Source organism: Mytilus californianus, unplaced genomic scaffold (assembly GCF_021869535.1).
Source record: "Mytilus californianus isolate M0D057914Y unplaced genomic scaffold, xbMytCali1.0.p SCAF_9, whole genome shotgun sequence".
Taxonomy (NCBI): domain Eukaryota; kingdom Metazoa; phylum Mollusca; class Bivalvia; order Mytilida; family Mytilidae; genus Mytilus; species Mytilus californianus.
The window spans coordinates 48,303,875-48,312,815 of NW_026262745.1; the positions used below are offsets into that span (position 1 = coordinate 48,303,875).

Sequence of the window (8,941 nt, forward strand, 5' to 3'; positions counted from 1 at the left end):
ACGTATATACTACAGGTGTTGTAAGAATGCATTGACAGAAGCCAGAATACCAAAAATAAGGAGTAATATGTTGAAATATTTTTAGAAAAGTTAATATAGAATCTTAAACACCAACAAAAACAGGAAAAGACAAATGTGAGTCCTTAACCTCAAGCGCCTGTGCATTGAACTGATAAGTTACATGTTTTCGTGTTTAGATATAGAATCAAAATGGTTTCTTAAAGTGGGTCTTTTGAATCTTTGGCCATACATTCTGGACCATCACAATATAATAAAATAATACAATCTTCAGGATTTTTATTAATAAATCAATAACTATCAATTTATATGTTATATAGTTTATAACCGCTGAAAGTTGACCAGCTATCACCATACATGTACTGCCCAGTTTGTCCAGCTTGGATCCGTACAGATACTTTGTCGTTCTTTTTAATTTGAAGAATGACGTTCTGACTTCCCGAGGCGTGATCTGCTACACCCCGGCCGATGCATAGTTTCTAGCTATAAGGTTTTCGTTTAGAGAAATGTAAGTGTAAAAGTTTTTGCCATAATGACATAGAACGGTCCAGGAAAAGATGTACACACCATTTGAGGGAGCTGTAAAAATCCCACTGGACTTATCGTATCCGTTTCCTAAATTTGTTACGACTGTCTTGTATACCACGACAGATTTTGAAGGTATGTTTTGCAAAGCTGCCGAATTTTTTGCCATAAACGCAACCTTATCTGGTCCTGAAAAAAAAATAAAGTTGTATGATATTATTTGATACCCGTAAATAGCAGCCAAGATTAAAACAGCGTCCTCTTCAATTTTGAGTCCTCAAATATTGCAACCCAGGCTGTTTAAAATCAAACAAGTATCTTTTTTTTTGAAAATCACTAATACGTTTATATTTTACGTGATTTTCGCAAAATTTCTGTATTTTTGTATCACTTATTTCAGTACATAATAGTTTCTATTATAAGTTTTTAAGTAAACTTTTTGATAAAAAGAAATGTGTGGACTATTGCAATGAAAAATCAACCCGGCGTGCACACGACACGATAACGTTCGACCGCCCTTCCTTTTCCCGAAAATTATCCCATAGAAAATAACGATTAATTACGGGACAACAGAAATTCCTTCATTCGTACCATGAGAACGAGGGGCGAAACGCCGATCGATCTTTAATCAGATTTTAAGAACTTTCCGTGACATTTTTCAACGCACAGTAAAAAAGTAATACCTGAACCTCTCCCTGTACAATCACACTTTCCATCATTTTCCTCAACGAGTTTAAGTTGGTATTGTATACTCTTCATGAGACCAGCATTCCTGGAGCAGGATTTGTGTCCTGTCACTATAAGTGTCGGAACAACTGACAATAGAATAATCTGAAATAAACTGAGAAAGAGGTGCAACTTTAATTTGTGTGTCTCATCAATAAATAAATCGTTAGTATTGTTTGTTACATGTAGGCAAAAAAATTACTACCACTTATAATTAATTAGTTAAGCTAAACCAATCGACGATCGATTATGTTTCTTATGGGTTCACTGGCAAACAATGTAAAATTCGACCCTCTAAACTGTTTCAGTAAGCGTAACACAAATGTGCTCATTTTTAGAAAATCTAGAAGTGAAAAAATAAAACAAATATGCCCCTGGAGTCCGATTTCTATACACAAATCCACACGACAAAATTATTTTGTGAAAAACCTGCGCAAATTATTAAAATTGTGCATTTTCTCAGTTTAGACATGTCCTGATTCTGTGCTGGTGGGTCCTGTCATTGTGCTGGTGGGTCCTGATACGGTGCTGGTGATTTTTGGTAAAAAGTTTGTTCTATTTAACACAAACGTAACAGAATCAATAAAATTGGGCAGATAATTGTATTCAATCGGATTTGTGACTCCTATCTTTACTTTTGTGCATCCATATGGCTGTTTAATAAGCGTTTTAAAAAAATAGTAACTTATATTACATAAAAGGGCAACATCTTCCGTCCAATATCAGATCTAATTAAAATAGTTCTACTTAAGATATTAAATGCCCTCAAATTGATGATTCTCTACATAATATGCTAACTAACAATTAAAAGGTGCTTGAGGTAATGCGGCATTTATAACGACAAAAAACGTTTGACTGGTTTATTTCAATTAAATATACGAGGTTAGATGATCTAACTACTGATGCCTCTAATTTCTTCCTTAATATATACGCTGTCTCCAATACATTTCGACTAGATAAAAAAAACGACCCAGACTTGTTTATCATACATGACTGATAAAAACTGACTAGAATGGAACAAAGATGTGAACAATTACAAGTCAAAGTATGACCTTCGACAACGAGCAAAAACCATAGCGAATGGTAGCTATAGAAATGTAAACGATTAGAAAATGAAGACTGATATAAAATACAACTTTGAAAAAAATAAAAAAAATATGACAGATTGCAACCATCGACAACCACTGGTTTTGGGCACTCGTGACAGGGCTTACCATGTTTGTTTGCGCTCCTTATCCCTCCCCCCCCTCAACCCATTAAACCCCTCCTCCTTTTCTCCTTTATTGGTACATTTGTGTAACATCACAACACTTAAAACTGAGAATGGAAATGAGGAATATGCCAAAGAGCAGACAACTTAGCAAACAAAATAATAATACAAAGACACACATTATTGAACCAGAAGTACTCGCAGCTACTGAAAGCTAGTTCAAAGTCTCATTTTCAACTAAGAGAAAAACCATGTTCTATTAGATTAAAATCTCAATCGGTACTCATCAAACAAATTTCGCAAAACTTAAGTTCACATTTTAGTTTTTGGTTTAGCAGAACTTTAAAACTGTGCAGTAAATCTTGTGCTCACAACAGTTATTGTCATAAATATGTTTACATCAGACATTATGAAGGACATGTGGAAGATACTAAGTAGTTTTTATTTTATTGTTAACAATGTATAGAACATTTTATGTTAAAAAAATCCATATACTGTATTCATTTTGTGTGTCAATTTGTTTAGACAAAACAAAACTCAAATACTTCGAATACAAGAGAGTATTTTTTTTAAAATGAAATCATTATCTTTCGATTTCTATGCATAGTATTTATTTCAGATGATTTTTTTTTATGGGGGGGAGGGGGGGGGGGGGTAGGGGGGAGGTAAAAAATGGCAATTATCTTATCGTAAAAACAGTCGAGTACACATTTTACGTTCAAGGCGTGTTTGAGTTGATTGTGTTGTCCTGAAAACGTATAAAATAACAAAAAACGTTTGATATATCTGGCTTTAGATTCTATTTTTTATATATATATTAAGGCTACATGTTAATATAATAATACTGTGAATTCACATTATGAAAATTATATAAATGGGTGCTGTGAAATACCTTTGTTACGAGTCATTACTAAAGAGAAGGTATGTTTGAAACACAAACATTTAAAGCTTCGTGCTAATATTGCAAATATTTAACTAAAAGAGTATTTCTTACTGGTATTGTTCTTTTTTTCGTTTACTCATTTTTCACTCATTTTCACAAAAATTTAGGCATATTTTATTTTTATTCATGAAATATACTTAAAAATAGAAAATTTGTACATCGTTTACTTACTTCCTCTTAATTCTTTATCAAAATTCCTTGACAACAGACTTTACTTTTGGATCTTTAAAATACATAACATAAAAATCTTATTTTTGTGTGTGTTATCTAGGTTATCTAGTCTTCATTCTATGCCCATCCATATATATTTTTAAAAAAAATAGTGTTTTATTGAACTTTCGAAAAAAAACCGACAACCTATCAGATAATGATTTTATGTTGACAGAAGGCAAATGATGCTTAATAGCTAATGGATACATTTTTCTTTTAAAGTACAACTTTTAAATCTGCATGCATCAAATTTTTTTATCAACAATTTTAGAATTTCAAAACTATTCCAAGCTTAACAACTTTAACCGTGACCTCCCTCTCCTTTATTTAAAAAAAAAATCCGCAATATTATTGTCATCCTCGTAGTAAATACTAATATGTTACAAAGAAATTTGAAAATTTTAGCTGCTGGGGACCTATGATTCTTACACGCACTCATTTGGTTGAATAAAAAGAAAAGTATCTACAGTATCGGACAAATTTGTCAGAGAAACAATATCCAGGATGCTTAGGCTACACTGACTTTATTATCTGAACTCATTTGGTTGAATAAAAAGAAAAGTATCTACAGTATCGGACAAATTTGTCAGAGAAACAATATCCAGGATGCTTAGGCTACACTGACTTTATTATCTGAACTCACATGATAGTTTGCCACCGTGATCAACTTAGGTTGTGCGTGATTTTCATATGATGAAGACATAATCTTTCTATCAGTTTGAGATCTGGAGCTGGCATGGGAGTAACTGCATGCTAGTAGTCCCTTGTTAATCTATTTATCATTTTCATTTTGCTTAGTTTCTTTAGTTACCTATTCTGACAGTCACACGGACTCGGACTTCTTTTAAGCTGAGTTTTACTGTGCGTATTGCTGTGTGTTTGTTTATTAAACTTAGGATAGCGGTATAGGGGAGGGTTGAAATCTCACAAAACACGTTTAAACCCGACGCATTTTTGCGTTTGTTCAAAGTAAGGAGCATCTGACCTTTGTTATTTTTGTATGTTTTTTTTTCATTTTAGTTTATATGTTATGGAGTTTAGTGTGACGTCCATTGAACTAGTATCCAATATCTGCTTAAATGATCTTGAATATTTGCCACTTTGACTCAAATATAAAGGCACAGAACCAGGACATAGGCGCACAGAACCAGGACATAGGCGCATAGAACCAGGACATAGGCGCACAGAACCAGGACCTAATCACCAGCACATCGTCAGGACAATTTCGTTTGGCGAATTTGCACGACTTTTGCAATAAAAAATTGTTGTAATATTCCTCGCATGGTACTTAGGACGTATCAGGGAAAAATTAAGCAACAGAACGGTTGTTTTATTGCCGTTCTGATATAATGTAAATAAACCCACCAGCACAGAATCAGGACCCACCAGCACCAGTCAGGACCAAATCACCAGCACAGAACGTTCTCTCGCAGGACAACCTTACCCACCGTGATCAATGACATTCTCAGTATGCTAAGCATCAAACATAAAAAGTTATGCTTTATTTTTGACAAAGTATGCAACACAACATCTTCCTTCGTGATCGAATAAGTCGAAAAACAAATTAACAGTGATTCAACAGTCATATATATATATATATATGATTCCGCGCTTTATATAAAATGTACTTCGGTCAACGCTTTTACACCCCAATAAAATTAAACAAAGAAGCATTCAATTCTTATAAATAAATTGTTCGAGCGTCCAAAGCGCTTTCCTGAAATTTACCTTCAACAGGAACGCTTTAACTTAAACATTTGAAAGCCAGGGATGTATAAATACGCAAAAACGTTAGGAGCTATAATCTATAACCAAAAGAGACAAAAAAAAAGAAATAGCCAAATTTATATTAAAATTTCTCTTACCGTAACTGAATGAGGTGCGAAACTTGGTGGTAAGGAATTACTGGTGCACGCAGAAGACAGCTTTGACGAATAACGATAAAATGTCTCTAGCAATAATTGAAGGAGGTGCGAAGTTAGGGGCTAAAGAATTCCTACCCAATAGAAGTAACACACATTATCAAATATACTGTATTTTAACGCTTCATTATCTTACATGTTCTTTTATGAAGGGGATATATATGCAGTCAAGTTCCGAAAAATGGAATTTTCAAAATACTACTTTTTTATGAAAACAATCTGAAATAAAATAACATACCTCATTTTGATCTGTTGATTCTCTTTTTGGAACTGTTCAATTTCCATTTGTTTCGTTACTATTTGGGCAATATATCAAGTGTTTTCATAAACACGCAAGCTGATCATTTGTGTAAGGCAAGCTTAAATCAATGTGAATAACGAGGTAATAAACAGACGGACGAAAAATTTTAGACCATCTAGGTTGAAAATGTTAAAACATATTTACAAGGTCCTCGATTTCAGATAAGCCAAAGAAAAAATATGTAAAGTTCGACATTGGTTAATTATTTTCCCTTTTCTTAAACTAACTTGATGTGGGCCTGTTGGAGTGTATGTGCACATCTTCGGTCATTTCTAACAAATGAATACATGTGGTGAACAGATCATCTTGAAGCGACTGACCATGTGCAATGAAATAAATGGCATTATTTCATGGTGTAATGGGTTTGAATAAATTTCAAAACTTTAATGAAGTTTTACTAAATTTAGCTTTATTAAGCTGGTGTTCTTTTGGATTAATACGTTTATTCACCTGGAGTCATACAGGCGGAAACCCAGTTGAAATAGAACAAAAGAATCGAAGCTCTTTGTTAGAGAAGGCGATAAATGCTTACTGTAATGTTTACTGTAGTAACACAAATTTTAAAAGTTAATAGAAACAAATAAAATGACAGTTTTTTGCTAAATTACGAAATATTTTATCATAAAAACACAATTTGCCTAATTTTTCAATTGATCTATTAAATAATTAAGCAGAACAATTAGATATCAAGTCGACGACATGGGTGTCTATAAAGTTGGATCTAAAAAATGCATAAACTCCGATTTTTCTAAAAAAAATTACCACGGATGGAGAACATATCAATCTATTTGTTCCTCAATTTTTGTTTCTGCCCTTCCATTATGTGACTCAAGAAAAAATTCCAAAAAATGGGTAACAATTGCATCGAAAGATAAAATCGAGTGCACCTTTTTATGTTAGGGCGTGTTTGAGTTGAATATTTTGTCTTGAACACGTAAAAAGCAAAAGTATTTGACACATCATCTCGCTTCAGATTCTATCAGTTTTATATATCAAGGCTACAGGTTGACTTTATAACATCGAAAATGCACAGTACTAAAAAATGCAATATATAGGTCAAGTGAAACACCTTTCTAATGAATCACAAAAACAGAGTAGGTGTGTTCGAATAGCAAATTTTTACTAAAAGTACTTGACGACAGACTTTTAATTTGGATCTTAAAAATGCATATCTTCGAAAAAACTTCATTTTTTGTGTGTGATATCTAGGTTTTATTGTCTTCAACCACTGAAAATTTTTAGTCTGCCCTTCCACGAAATATTGAATTAGAATTTTTTTTAAATGTTTATGAATTTTCGAAAATTCCACCTGACTACCGATCAGACAATTGTTTTAAGTTGACTGAATGCAGATAAGTACATTAACCGATGCTCATTAGCTAGTAGATACATTCATTATTTAAAATACAACTGGCATATAAGGATAGTAATGGTGCTATGCGGATAAATTTATCGGTTTTCAAGAGCTAAATTGGCAGCGCGTCATCCCTACAATGGCTTCCATTTTTACGATTGTAAAAACAAACTGGCGTAATGGGGAGATAATTTTGACGAAGTAGAATCCTGACTGCATATACAACCTGGCACAATGATACAACTAGTTCAACAATTTCTATTAAAAAGTAGGTCAATCCGACCTATATTTTCATCTTCATTGATATACGTTTCACATCAGTGTTTAGATCTCAGATACTGAGCAACTTCAATCTTATAACTTACATGGTGTTGTGATGCAAATAAGAAAGTGCAGTCGCCCTTTGAAAATAGACCATGCTTACTTACATTTTGCACTTCATTGACCTATATTAACTAAGGTTACATTCAAATCTCATGTATATGCGACCTGCAAGCATTTCCCTATGGGTACTAATATAACTGAGCACCTCTAATTGCTGATCATTTTCTTTACTGAAAAAAATCTTCCTTCATGAGAAACTTCAGAAAGGGAAAATTACAAAAGGAACGAATAGTACGAGATTGCCCTAATGTATGAATATAAAATTAAGAAGATGTGGTACGATTGCCAATGTAATGAGACAACGCTTCACCCGAGACCAAATGACATACAAGTTAACAACTATAGGTCACCGAATGCCATTTGAGGACTTACTGGACCATGATCCCAGGAAGTCCTAAAAGGACGTCAGAGCAATCTTGGACTATACATACATGATACATAAATTATTTAAGAAAATTAAACATTGACCAATGAACCATAAAAATGAGGTCAAGATCAAATGTGCCTTGCAAGATTGACATGCTGAAGCCCGCCTCTGGGTGCAGGAATTTCCTGTTGTGTTGAAGACCCATTGGTGGCATTGGGCTGTTTTCTGCTCTTTGGTCGGGTTGTTGTCTCTTTGACACATTCCCCCGTTTCTATTCTCAATTTTATGTATACCTTACAATAATGCCATATGCCAAATATATTTGACAAATTGATTATAGTATCTGAAAAAAAATTACTTAACCAGGTAAACTAAACATCAGATGAACCATGGAAATTAGGTGAAGGTCAGATGGACCCAGCCAGAGGGATTTGACTTACATTTCAGTCCATTTTTACTTCCTAAACTGTTTTAATCATCGTAAGGATTATTCAGATGAACCAATGCTCCATTTGATGGCTTCAGTGTGACTTCAACATGAAAAATATCTATATAAGTCCTGTTCCTTTGCTTTTTTGATTTGTTTCGTGTCATACATTACTAACCATATATTTTCTGTCCATTTAATTATGTCTTCAATGCTATGACAAGGCCATAAACAGTTACTATCCTTATTATATCAGCAATGAAGACATGCTCTTTCTTCAGATAACTTCTGGTATTTGTGCTGCTTAATTTTCTCGCTTTTTGACCAGTTTATAGAATTTTTTAAGCACTCCAGTGACTCCATAGACAATTTCCCTAAGATATCCCATATATATGTTTGTCTTTGTCATTCCATTTTATAATTTGTTGATATTACCCAATGGCAGAGTTTTTGAATGCACAGACATCACGTGATCTACATCAAGTAAAGCAGGAATTCTGCTCAAAAGGGAATTTTCAGAGATTTTACCCCAAGTTGAAAGCATCACTGTACTC

General features: G+C 33.6%; 1 pseudogene; it reads right to left on the reverse strand.

Annotated features, from left to right (window-relative positions):
• Positions 1-282: 282 nt before the first annotated feature.
• LOC127714372 (cerebellin-2-like) lies at positions 283-5,829 on the reverse strand (annotated as a pseudogene).
• Positions 5,830-8,941: the final 3,112 nt, after the last annotated feature.